The sequence below is a fragment of the Lissotriton helveticus genome, chromosome 5_1, assembly GCF_964261635.1.
Source record: "Lissotriton helveticus chromosome 5_1, aLisHel1.1, whole genome shotgun sequence".
Lineage (NCBI taxonomy): Eukaryota > Metazoa > Chordata > Amphibia > Caudata > Salamandridae > Lissotriton > Lissotriton helveticus.
The window spans coordinates 1,802,753,657-1,802,766,350 of record NC_136065.1 but is presented as its reverse complement, the minus strand read 5'-3'; positions in this window follow the sequence as shown (position 1 = coordinate 1,802,766,350).

Below are 12,694 nucleotides of genomic sequence, written 5' to 3'. Positions count from 1 at the left end.
AAATGTCACCTGTGCCAACTTTCACCATATAGAAGAAAAGGAGTTGCGGGGTTTTACTTTTCAAGAGCATAGCTTCCTGGCCGGTGGAAACTCTTAACATGACGGTCCATCCACTAATGAGCTACCAAGTCATAGTGTTTATCGGCCCGTTCTTATTCATAGTGGGATGACTGTCACTTGATTTCCCAGGGAAAACAAACAATGGTTCTGTGTGGCCATTGCGGTCAATCCAGCTGATAGACTGATGAAAATTATTATGTGTCATGGGGAACGGCCGTGCCCAGCTATGCACAACTGTGCAAACAAAGGTGCGGGGCCCACCTGGGCCGCTGCAGCCGGGGGCCAACCTATGCGCCATCCATCAGTCTCTGGAGCCTTCCGGGCACGACGACCTGAGCTGGCACCAGGCGCCAGTGCCCGCTGCTGACAGATCCGACCACCAGGAACGGGCATCTTTATCAAAGGCCGGCCGGTTTCTTCAAAAGTCAAAAACACTAGTTTGCACCCAAAACTCAGCAAACAACAGATGCAGCAGCACCGTGCCATGTTTACAATGCCACGTGCCGTGCTCCAAAGACTTCTCACGCCCTGAGCTCGCACTAAAAGTGCTGTGTTGAAGCGAAGCTTAGCTAGCCAACTCACAGCGGGACCGAAAATGAAGTTGAAAAGTGCCCGCCTGGGCCTTACCTGGCTGGTGATGGTCGCCTGGGCCTTACCTGGCTGGTGATGGTGAACTGACCGAGTGGAGTTCCCAGTCCTTCCTCCTTCTACTGCTTCTTCGGGACAGTCAACAGCAGTCCTGCCTCCTTGGCTCACCGATGCTAATGCAGTCTGCCTGGAGTGTAATGGCTGCCACAAATGCTGTTACACGCGCGCGGGAAGCAGTCACATCTGCGTCATTGAGCCTGAGCCTGCACAGACGGTCATGACTCGACTCCCCTTCCCTGACACACCCTTTCCCACTCGTCACAGGGTGGGTCCCTGGGTCCCTCCCACCACGCCCTGTGAGGAGTGGTGACACAGTGACGAGCTCTCCTCCACTCTTTGATGGACGTGGAGAGTTAGCGATCCCGGGCTTGCATTTTAAACGCCCGGGGCTAACTTAAGCTCCACGCCATCAGGGGGTGGAGACTGGGCCTTCCAGCTATGTCTTTGACGAGCCGATGACGTCACAGCCTTCAGGGCTGTGAGGGTCTCGGCCCGGCAAACACACAGCAGGCTTTTTTGGGTCCGGCCGACAGGGAGCAAAGGAGCAATTAGTCACGTGACGTGACAGCGGACCGGAGTGCTGCGGTAATGGTTGGTGAGAGTGGGGGTAGACTGCTGCTGACCCAGGCAGTGCCCGTGTTCGTTTTTGGGGAATATTTGATGCTTCTTTATTAAAATAAATGCTATCTCTAATCCCTTCCGAAATGTAAAAAATTTAGCCGGGGCGGAGCACCGACGCCCCAATAGAGAAACCGCCACTGCAGCAGGGCAAACCCGCCTATAAAAGTGCATCTCTCCAACTGACACTCTCTCATTGGGCACTGTCTCCTGACGTAATTCCGCGCTGTCGGGTGTTATGTGTAACATTGTAGCTGCGCAGCAGCTTAGCCACCCCCTTAGCCTGCCGGGAACAGTGCGCACTGCGCGCTGCCACAACCTTCACTGGCAGTATCTGATTATAGCAGCCCCCGACTTAACACATTCACAGGCGCTATAATGCGTGACTTTGCATTTCAGTGCGGTGATGCGGACCACCACACTGCTGAAATGTGTTAGTCTAACCCCTGTTGCGTGATACTTGACAGGGCTGAATAACTCTGGCTGTTGTCCTATTGTGTCCAATTCCCTAACCCCCATTTCTTGCTTTTTGCCGCCATTCCTTGCTTTTTGCCTTTGCCTAATGCTGTACGTAACGCGTTTATCTCTATAAAGCGCTCTGATACCCTAACGGGTCATGTTCGCACTCTATGAAACCTCAAATAAAATACAATAAAATAAGAGTAGTCTATTCCAGTGATGGGGAGCCAGGTAGGAGAATGATCTTCCCCCTTATCTGTCTGTCCTTATTTGGTGAGGGCATAGCAGAGCTAACCCACTGGACCTAAGGTTGTGCGTTGGCAGGTAGAGCTGCAGCTTGTTTTGCAGGTAATGGGGGCCGGATAGAGACCTGTGGACTAGACAGAGAAGTCTGAAGAGGGAACTCTTTTTTATTGGAACCCAGTGCAGGAATTTGAGAGTAGTTTCAGAGGGGGTAGGCGGTGGAAGGTTACAAACAAGGCGGGCCGCAGTATTTTGTACTACCTGAAATTTGCCTCGAAGGGTTTCATTTGCAGCTACCATGAGGGCGTTGCCATAGTCCAGGCGACTCACAATGAATCCTTGAATAAAGGATTTTCTGGTCTGAAGGGGCAGCCACTGGAATGCCTTCCTAAGTAGGAGCATTATCCCAAAGCAGGTGCGTAGATGGAATTTACCTGCTCTTTCAGAGAAGGCTTGTCGTCTATCTATATGCCCAGATTTCTTACTACCTCTTTATGGGTGGGGCCGGCCTCAGTTCTCTCGGCTACCAGTCCTCTGACCAAAAGCCGTAGGCCTTGCCGAAGAGCAGGATTTCTGTCTTTCCATTGTACAATTGTAGGCAATTGGACAACATCCAGTGAGCAACATTTTTCATGCATTCCCCGAATCTGGTTTTGATGGATTCAGGATTTTGCCCATGGAGATGATTAGTTGTGTTGACTTGGAAAACACAACATGGCCCCCCTGAAACTAGGATAGTACCCTAACAGGGAAATTACTTTCTTGGAAAAAGTTGCGCACTGGGCATAGTGCTAAATATACATTAAGTAGTGCTCACACCATACATCTGATTTTTGTTTACATAACACAAAACTTCATGTTTTTTTATTAAGAAAAAATATATATATTTATTTCATTATTTCTTTTCAATTTTATATTATTTTGTATGATAATTATTTCACATTTTTCTCAAAGTTATTTCACGTTATAAAAACAACAAACAAACATATACATAACAATTTCATCACGATTATTTCTATGTGTCTATCTTTCCCTATCTGTTTTTAGAAAACCACAGTTCTTAGATGGTATGAAGTGGCCTAAGGAACTAAAAAAAACAATGACGTGGAGGGGGCAAGATGGCCGCGGAGCAGTCTGAGGAGTAGGTCGCTCTTACCTCTCTCTCCTGATGGCTGTTTAGAGAAAGCTGTGCAACGAAGAGAAATGTGTTGATTATGAAGAAGAAGAGAGTCCATAGCCTGCCGTTACTTCGACGAACGAAGATATTTAGTAGGATCCTGCTAAGTGCCTTATCTGACTTTTGGTGCAGGGTATTGTACCCGTTTGAGGAGACTGAGCGGGAGCTGGAGTCTCCTGAACTATAGGATGCCGCCGCGCATGAAATCTAAGAACACCAGGGACACCGCGGCAGAAGGGGAGGTCGAGGCAGACGCTAGCATCCCACTAGAAACACACACAGTAACGCAGATGCAGGCGGCCAAGATGAGTAGCGCTGTCTCGGAGTTGGCGTCAGAAACAGCGTCCCACTCAAGGAAAATTAAGGAGAAGGAAAAAACTAAAGGCAAAGAGAGAGACGCCTAATCGAAAGCGGAGATAAGGGCGGAGAATGCGGAGAAGAAAGCTCTCTATCTTGTCTGATCAGTCTGTTTTCGGGGAAATGCTATCGGAATACAGTGAAATGCTGCACGAAGAAGCCATGTTTCAGAAAAGAAGCAGATAGCTGGTTTGTCAGTTGCAAGGAGATCCCATAGTTTTACGGCTGTTTGTGAATGGAACAGGTGTTACAATAGAGGCCATGCAGCTGAGGTTGGTTTGTTTCAATGTTATGTGGTAGTTCTACTGCTAAGTTCTGGAAGGAAGAAGCTATTTTGTCCTCTGGCTGACTGAGAATATTCTCACTAATAGGCTGGCAGATCTTCGTTGGGGGTGGGAGGGAGCACACATGAAGTTGCAGTGAGTGCATGCATGAGGGCCGTCACGATCCAGATGCAGAAATGAGGTGCAAAGTTGACTTGGGGTCTGTGAGAGGGTGAACTGATCCCTAATATCTTTAAGGTTTGAGCTAGTATAAAGAGTGGGAGGCATTTGATTACCCTTTTTTTTTAAAAGGACATTTTTAAATTTCCGGCTCAGCTTGAGGTCCTCTTGGAATCTCATCTCCAAAACAAGCACAGCCTTCATGATGCTTCATTGTCCTAGGCTCTGTTGTATAAACTGAGTCTCTAGCTCAGCTCTAGTAGGTTTGTTTTCACACCCAAAGGTGAAATAAGTGAACTTAGTTCAATGCATCAGTGCTTGAATGTGACAGGTTTTTGTAGCCCCGCAAAGCCCCACCCAATACATAGTTGAAGTGGCATCAATGCTTTTGGGTTACTAACAATCCCTAAACAGAGATCCAGGGACACTGTGGTGATTGGAAACAAACCTATTTCTTTCTCACCAATATCACACACACAAACTGCGGTAAGACAATACACTTCAAGTAAAAGGCATGTTTATTTCAACAGGTGTACTCTGTAGCTCAGCACATCTAAAACCACCACACAGAATATGATTAAACAGCCAATATTCATATTGCGAATAACGAGAATAAAATTAACCTTGTATTAATCGTCTTATCCCTATTTTTAACGAATTCCAGGCTTAGAACCAGCGGGTTATGATCCAACACTATCCTGGGGAGCCGTTCTATTGCTGCCCTGCAAACCAATGAGCTTGAAATGAGAAAATAGTCCAACCTAGCTACCGTTTAGTGTGGGGCTGAATAGTAGGTGCTGCCTGTGCCTATTGGATTTCTCTCCGGCCACATATCAACCAGAGCGTTATGCCGGGCCAGATTCTGTACCGCTTTGTATGACTTCCTCTTCCTACCCCGATAGCTACCCCCATCCCTATCGATTAAGCCATCCAAGCCATTAATATTCAGATCCCCACAACATACCACGGGCTCTGGCCACAGTGCTAATTCCCTATCTACAAATTCAAACAGCTCTGGTTCATCTTCAGTTGGCCCATACAGTGAGATAAGTGTGAGTCTCCCAGCCACAGTCTCCAAATCCAACAACACCCATCTCCCATCTTGATCCTCCTTTTTCTTTTTAATTTTTACAGCCTCTTTCCTGGCTAATATCGCCACCCCCTTAGTTCTAACTTCCTGCCCTGTAGAGGCAAGCACCTCGAACCCCATTTGTTCCAACATGAACGTGTCTTTGCTGGCCACATGCGTCTCCTGTAGACAAGCTATATCAATTCTCCAGAAGCGCAGCATCGCGGCAAGCTTTTGCCTTTTCTCCCCATTATTTAGTCCACAGGTATTGAGCGTAACTATCCTAACTGCCATTTATGCATGTTTACTTTTGCCACCTTTCCAACTCCTACTATGTACTTGTCTATCTGCTGTCTCTCTCCTTTATATATTCTCAAAATCTGTACTGTATGACTCCAACCCCCTTCACCTACCCCCACACCCGTCCCCCCCCTTCCTCCCCCCACTCGCCCCCTCCCCTTCCTCTGACCCACCCCCCCTACCACAGGCAAATAGGTCAAGCATGATCTATGTGTGGCTGTTGTGCGTTGCAGTGTCGCCCCCCCCTCTCCTTCCCTCTACCCTCGACCGCCCTCCACCTTCCTTTTCTACACCCAGGCTGAGAGCCGACCCTACCCAGTCCGCCAGCCTAAAACATTACGCCTGTACATTTTACATTTTACAATTTTACAAATCCAATTTTACTATAGTTCTTATTTTTTATTTCTGTTTCTCCCTTGCTCCGTTGACTCTGCCAATGATTCCCCCGCCTTTATTTACGAGAAAAACATTCTTATGCGCCCTGCGGATATAACTTTTAGCTTAGCTGGGAACATTAAGTATGCCTCTGCCCCTTGACCCTGAAATGCAGCAATCAGTTGCCTGAGACGCCACCGTCTCTCCACTGTCGTGTGGCAGAAGTCTGGTCTCGCAAAAAATGTTATACCCTCAAACGCTTTCTTGGTGTCCGGCCTGGCCTTCTCTATCAACTCTTGTCTTGCTAGGAAATTCCCAAAAAACACCAACATGGCCCTTGGGAGCGTATCTGCCCCCCCCATCCTGCCTTTTCTTCAGTGTCAAAGGAAATCTGTGGGCCCTCTGCACTTCGAGCTCCCATTGCCAAGGTACCTCTGGGAATGCCCCTTTTAATAGCTTGATGACAAAACCTCTTGGGTCCTGCCCCTCCAGCCCCTCCTCAAGCCCAAGGAGCCTAACATTATTCCTTCTCTGGCGATTTTCCAAATCTTCAACCTTCCACTGAAGATCCTCCACGACCTTTGACTGCTCTCCTTTAAATGCCTGCCAGTCCGTGACTTCATCCTCCAGCCTGCCAGTTCTCTCTTCGACTTCTACCACTCTCTCCACAACCTCTTCATATTTTTTGTTTACTTTTCTGATTGAGGCTTGAATTTTTTTTGTATCATGCCTAGCTCTTCTGCTCTCCGCTCTGGCTTCTGCCTGTATTTGCTTTAAGGTGGCAAACATAATATCCAGTTTGCCCCCTTCGCTTTGCCCATCTTGGCCCTCCTCTCGATACATGCTAGATGTGGCTGAATAATCCCATAAAAGTTTCTTATGAGTGCTCATAGGGGATCCCGCCCGTCTTGTTACCCCCTTGCGTCTTTTTTGGGTGCTTCGCCCCCTAGAGCCTCCGCTGCCCCCAGAGCTCGTGGTTGCATCCGATATATCATTATCCTCGTCGCTGCTGGCGATGGTAGATTCCGACTCTTCAGGGACCGAAAAGAACCTGTCCCCCTCTGGCCCCTCGGTGCTTTCGGCCTCAAACCGCTCCTTCTGCGAGCCGAGACTCGCCAAGCTCCCCCATCTTGCACTTTGGGCCTCCCGCAACTGAGCCTGTTCGCCTAACATCTCAGCCTCCACCTCTTTTAGTGCATTTAACATTTGCGCCGTATTATGGTGCTCTGGCCCTCCAGCGGCGCCCTTGCCGTCTACCGCATTCTCCTCGGAGTTTTCCGGCTCACCTTGTGTCCCCTGTGCTTGCTCCGAGCCTGCTGAGATTGCTGGTGCTACCGGTAGCGTGAGGGCTGCCAAGTCCTGTTGCCCTGCAACGCTGCCGCTTGCGTCCTCGAGGACGTTGCCGCTTGGAACACCGGGCGGCTGATTCGCCGTGTATACTCCTGCCGCCCCCGGGACCACTTTCAACCCGAATGCCTCTGAAACAGACGGCTGCCTGTAGGTAAGATCTTTCCCGTTCTTCTTTTCTGAGGCAGTCCGTGGTGTTCCTTCATGAGACCCGTCATTGTGCGATGCTGCACCCCTGGCCGGTTTACTCTCTTTCTCGCTCATTTTGTCCAATTTCCTCTGCTGGGCTTTGGTCGCCACAGAGACAGCCGGAGTAGATCTCTTGGCCGGCGGCGGCATTTTAGACTTTGGGATGGTGCCGATTTTCCCTGCATCCTTCAAACTCTGCTCCTTATTCAGGCCACTGAGCAATGCCTGCTGCTTCTCCTTTCCTCGTTGTGCCATCGCTTTCGCTAGCAAGCTGTCCCGCAGTGAATCCACCAAGAATATCGACGCTGTTTTTGCCTTTTCCCATAAGCATAAAGCTCTGGAGATCGCGTCGTTCCTCCACTGCCACTTTGGCCTGCTATTGCTGCACTTGCTGCTTTGTCGATCTTTTCCTAGCAGAATGCTGGCGAGCATGCTGCTGTTTTAGGGCATCTTCCACCTGGGTCAGGTCCTGTGGTCAGAGAGAGGGTGTAGTGCGACTTCTCTCTACAGCGCTACAGCGGCCATCTTGCCTCGTCGTAAAGGATGTTTCCCATACAGATAGGAATTCGTTAAAAATAGGGATAAGACGATTAATACATGGACATTTGAACGGGGGTTGTTGAAGGAGAAGGAGTACGTCGTAAGGATGCAGGAGTGGATAACACAGTTCTGGGACATTAATAGGTACTCGGCCTCAGCAGACATGGTGTGGGACGCCTTTAAGGCGGGAGTGAGGGGCGAAACTTTAAGTTATACGATGCTAAGGAGTAAGAAGGAAAAGGAGAGGATGGAAGCGAGGATTAGAAAGTTGGTCCGTTTGGAGGAGGAGTTAGTGGCAGCAATAAGCAGGCAGGAATCGATTGTACAAATCCTGTTGGATCTAGAGGTTCAGAAGGCAGAGGCGGGGGTAAGTTTGGCCAAAGGGCTGCAGGGAACTTTTTAGCAAAAAAAGAAAAATGTTACGAATACAATGAGAGGGTGGGCCACTTGCTGGCAATTAGGACTAGACAAACTGTAGCAGCAGGGGAAATAAAAGAAATTAAGGATAGTACAGGAACTATAGTCAATAAGGTGGAGGAGGTACAGGAAGTGTTTAGGAGGTTCTACGAAACATTATATGAACAGGATACAAACAACATAGAGGGAGAGATGAAAGAATATTTGTCACAGATACCGCACTTAGGCCTAAGTTCAGAAGAGCGGGGAAAGCTAGAACAACCACTGACGCTCCAGGAGGTAAGAGAGGCGACATTTAGTCTTCCCTCTGGTAAGGCATCTGGCCAAGATCAAATCCCGGCAGAATTTTATAGGGCTTTCTGGGATGTGCTAGGAATGGACTTGTGGGCAATCTGCTGCATGGCGCAGGGGGGCAGGGTAGTCCCACAGTAATGGGCAGGGGCGGACATAATCGTACTATTAAAAAAGGATAAACCTCCAACAGAGCCAGGCTCTTATAGGCCGATCACGCTGCTGAATGCAGATGCCAAGATATTTTCAAAATCACTGGCTAAAAGGTTGTGTAAGGTTATTGAGGGGCTGGTATCACCGACACAGCATGGATTTATCCCAGGTAAAGGGACTACCCAACACACAAGGCAGATGAATACTATTCTAGATGCAGCCGAGGTCGCAGGAGACCCTGTCGCGGCTATTTTTTTAGATGCCGAGAAGGCCTTCGACAGGGTCTCCTGGGAGTATCTGTGGAAGGCCCTGGAATGGGCGGGAATAGGCAATGGATTTATAAAGGCAATACAGGCACTCTATAAATACCCATCCGCCAGGATAAGAATTAATAAATCTTATACGAAGGCAGTCCAGATTAGGAGAGGGACAAGGCAGGGATGCCCGGCCTCGCCTCTATTGTTTGCCATTTATTTGGATCCTTTTTTAAGAATGCTCGCCCATAACTATAGGATTCCTCCAGTTAGGCTGCACGGGCAGGAATACAAATTGTTCGCTTATGCGGACGATGTAGCCATTACAACTCCAGTACCGGGGGGGTACTGCTTGAAATAGAGCAAGAGGCAAGGAAGTTTGGGGGATTCTCTGGCTACCTCATAAACAGAGGAAAGACACAGGTGGTGAAGAATAAGTTCACAGTATTCCAGGATACGAGGTTAGTGTCGGACGCAATATACTTGGGGGTTAGGGTGTCAGCAGATTTGGATAAATTAATCGAGATTAATATGGAGCCACTTTCAGGGAAGGTTAAAAGAAATACGGAGAGAATTAACAACTTACATTTGACGCTAATGGGGCGAATCAATCTGATTAAAATGGTTACCTTCCCGAAATTCTTATATATCTTCAGAGCGATTCCCCTGTATTTTGATGGCATATGGTTCAATAGGATAGAAACAATTTTGAATAAGTTAATTTGGGCACAAGGGAAGACACGAAGAGCCTACCGCTTTTTGACACTACCAAGGGAGAAGGGGGGCTGGGGGGCGCCCGATTTTAGGCTGTACTATTGGGCAGTTGCCCTTCAATATTCTCAAGGGCTTTTAGGCGGTAGGGTCCAGAATGGTGAGAGAGAGGGCTGCGTGAACATCTATGAAGCAGTATTGGGGAAGGAGGCAGAGAATGCCCTACTAAACACAGTGGAGTATGCCTACTACAAACACACTAGGTTCAAGACCCTAAGTGCGGTATATAGAATCTGGAAGGCTGTGGGGAAAAAGCTAGGAATTGGCAGAGTCAATAGGTATTTGAGGCTGTATACAAACAATGATCTTCCCGCAGATGTCTTCAGGGATTCAGTTATGAAGGATTGGGATGGTAAGGGGATTAAGAAGTTAGGGGACTTGTTGGACGTAAAAGGGGTGTTCTTACAGTTTCAGGACATTCAGACGAGATTTAAGATATCAGGTAACAATTTTTTTAAATACCTTCAAGTGAGGAGCTATTTTCATAAGAAGCAGGGTGGTCCAATAGGGTTTTCACACTGTAGGATTATGGACTATCTGGAGAATAGCACACGCGGCACGATCAGGCAATTGTATGCAGAGCTCTATGTACTAAAAACAGATGATAGAAAGAAATATGCCAATAAGTGGGTGGAACAAGTGGGGGCGCACCCTGAGGGTTTACAAGCTTCATTAGACTTAGGTCGGTCAGTGCTGTGCTCGGCGACGTTACAAACCCAGCACTATAAAACAGACCGGCTAGAATTGCCCAGTGGGGGGGAAGCACTGGAATAACCTGCCCGAGGTGCAACTCAAATGGAGCTAATATTACACATATGTTTGCACAATGCCCACAACTCTATACATTTAAACTGGCAATCGAAGAATTTTTGGAGGGCTCCTTGGGGCTGAAGATTAAATTAACGGATGAGCTGATAATGCTAGGGGTAAGGGTAGGGGATAATACCGAATACCGAGAAGTTTTGTTTATGGTCACGGCAGTCCTCAGGATTATTATTGCAAGGGCCTGGCTAGACAAGACGGCACCTACATTCCAGACATGGATAGCAAGACTTCTCTCCACATACAATATGGAGAAAGCCATCTATGATAGAAAAGGCAGAAGGGCAAGGGCATTGGGGGTAGGATTTTGTCTCTTATGGAGCAATGGAAGAATAGGGGGAAATAGGCGTTATAGGCGTTATAATCTGTTTTTTCCCTGTTTTTTTTTTTTTTGCTCGACTTTTTGTTGCTCTTTCTCTCAAGTGATGGTCTTTATGTGTATGTTATATTTGTACTGTAAAAATGTATTGGATCAATTGGAAAAACGTGTGGGGGGGGAATGTAATAAAAATATATTTAAAAAAAAAGAGAATAAAATTAACCTTTCTACCGTGGTTAAAATGCCATCTAAAAATGTAACACCCTAAATCCTACTTTTAGGCGCTACTCAGGAAGAACATGGAGTAGAATAACCTGCATCTAGATTTTCTGAGGGAGAATCAACGCTTAGGGAGAATCAGCTCACCGTACACCTGTTTAGAGCCAAGCTCTGTAATAATCAGTTTTCGGGAAGGCAGTTCTTTCATACTATATCTTATCTAAGATGGAATTTTCAACATCACTTTAGGAAAGGTAAAAATACGACAACACCTGCTTCAAAGCAGACATGTTGAAGATTCTGCAAAAATCAGAGTAAAATGGAGTCTCAGCCCATTTAAAATGGAGTCAGCCTTATAGTCTTTATTTCAGTTGCCCCACCTCCTTTGGCAGCAGAAGTGCTGCCCAGCTTTGTGATCTTTTTACACATGGCAAGATGATGAAGACCTATGGAGAAAAAGCAGGAATTGCGAATGATTTTATCAGTGTGTTGGAAAATCGAACTATTGTTTCCAGTGGGCGGCCGCTACAAAACAAAGGTGTGGAGGCAGGGGGAGGGACTGGGATTTTAGGGGAAAATAATGATTACAAAATACTTACCTTTCACTGCTGCTGCCTCCCACTTAGCCACCTCAATCCTTCAATCCCAGAAGTCTCTGGGAAGGCACAGGCTCCCCACCCAATCCAGACGCTGCTCTCATTCGCATGTCTGTTTGGCCGGCCTAAGACGACTGGCCAAACTTACATGCACACTTCTAAGTGCTCACCACTCCTCCCTTTCATGGTCTGGCCCGGCCTCACCCCGCCCTACACAGACATACCAGCAAGTCACAGAAAAATAAAATGTTTTTATTATCATTTTATTTGTTTGTGACTGACTCGAACGAGTGGGGCGACGCTCCTCCGACATCACTCCTCAAGCACATTCTCAGCACTTTAGAATGTCCTAGAATTGAAACCACCACCTCCAGGGGGTAATTAAAATACAAAAAGCATGAGTAAAATGAGATCCCTATTAGTCTGCCTGCAGTCTGTCCACAGAACAGCTTTGCTTACATTGATCTGAAGACTCTGTTGTGCTACCCAAGCCTTTTGTTTTGCTGATATGGTAAATTCCCTTTACTGGAATGTTGAGGTAAAATTAGGCTCTTTGTGAAGTTAGAGGAAGCCGATAATGTCCACATTAAAATGTAAGACATTGTGTTACCTTAAGCTTGATATTTTTTCCCCAACAAGTCTTCCTGACGTGTAATACGTGTATTAACACAGAGCATTAAGCTTTGATTTTAAACAGAGGAGAAAGATCCACAACATACAGAAACCTAGCATCAATCCAGCTTCTGCTCTACCACGTAGTGTGCGCCTAGGGCCTAGGCAATTACTTGTTGCACAGTGTCCCGTTTTCCTCCGTCAGGTCAGGTTCTTCGGTTTACGTAATTTAATAGAAGTTCAATAGGCCACATATAGGGACATAAGACAACAAACGTGCCTCTTGGTTCACTATGGCATCGCTGTCCGGTATTTCGGGGGGGGGGGGGGATGGGCATTAGTGTTTCTATGTTCGTCTTCAAGTCTATCACTTCTAATTGCTACTCAAGAGAATGATATACTCGTATATATGTAT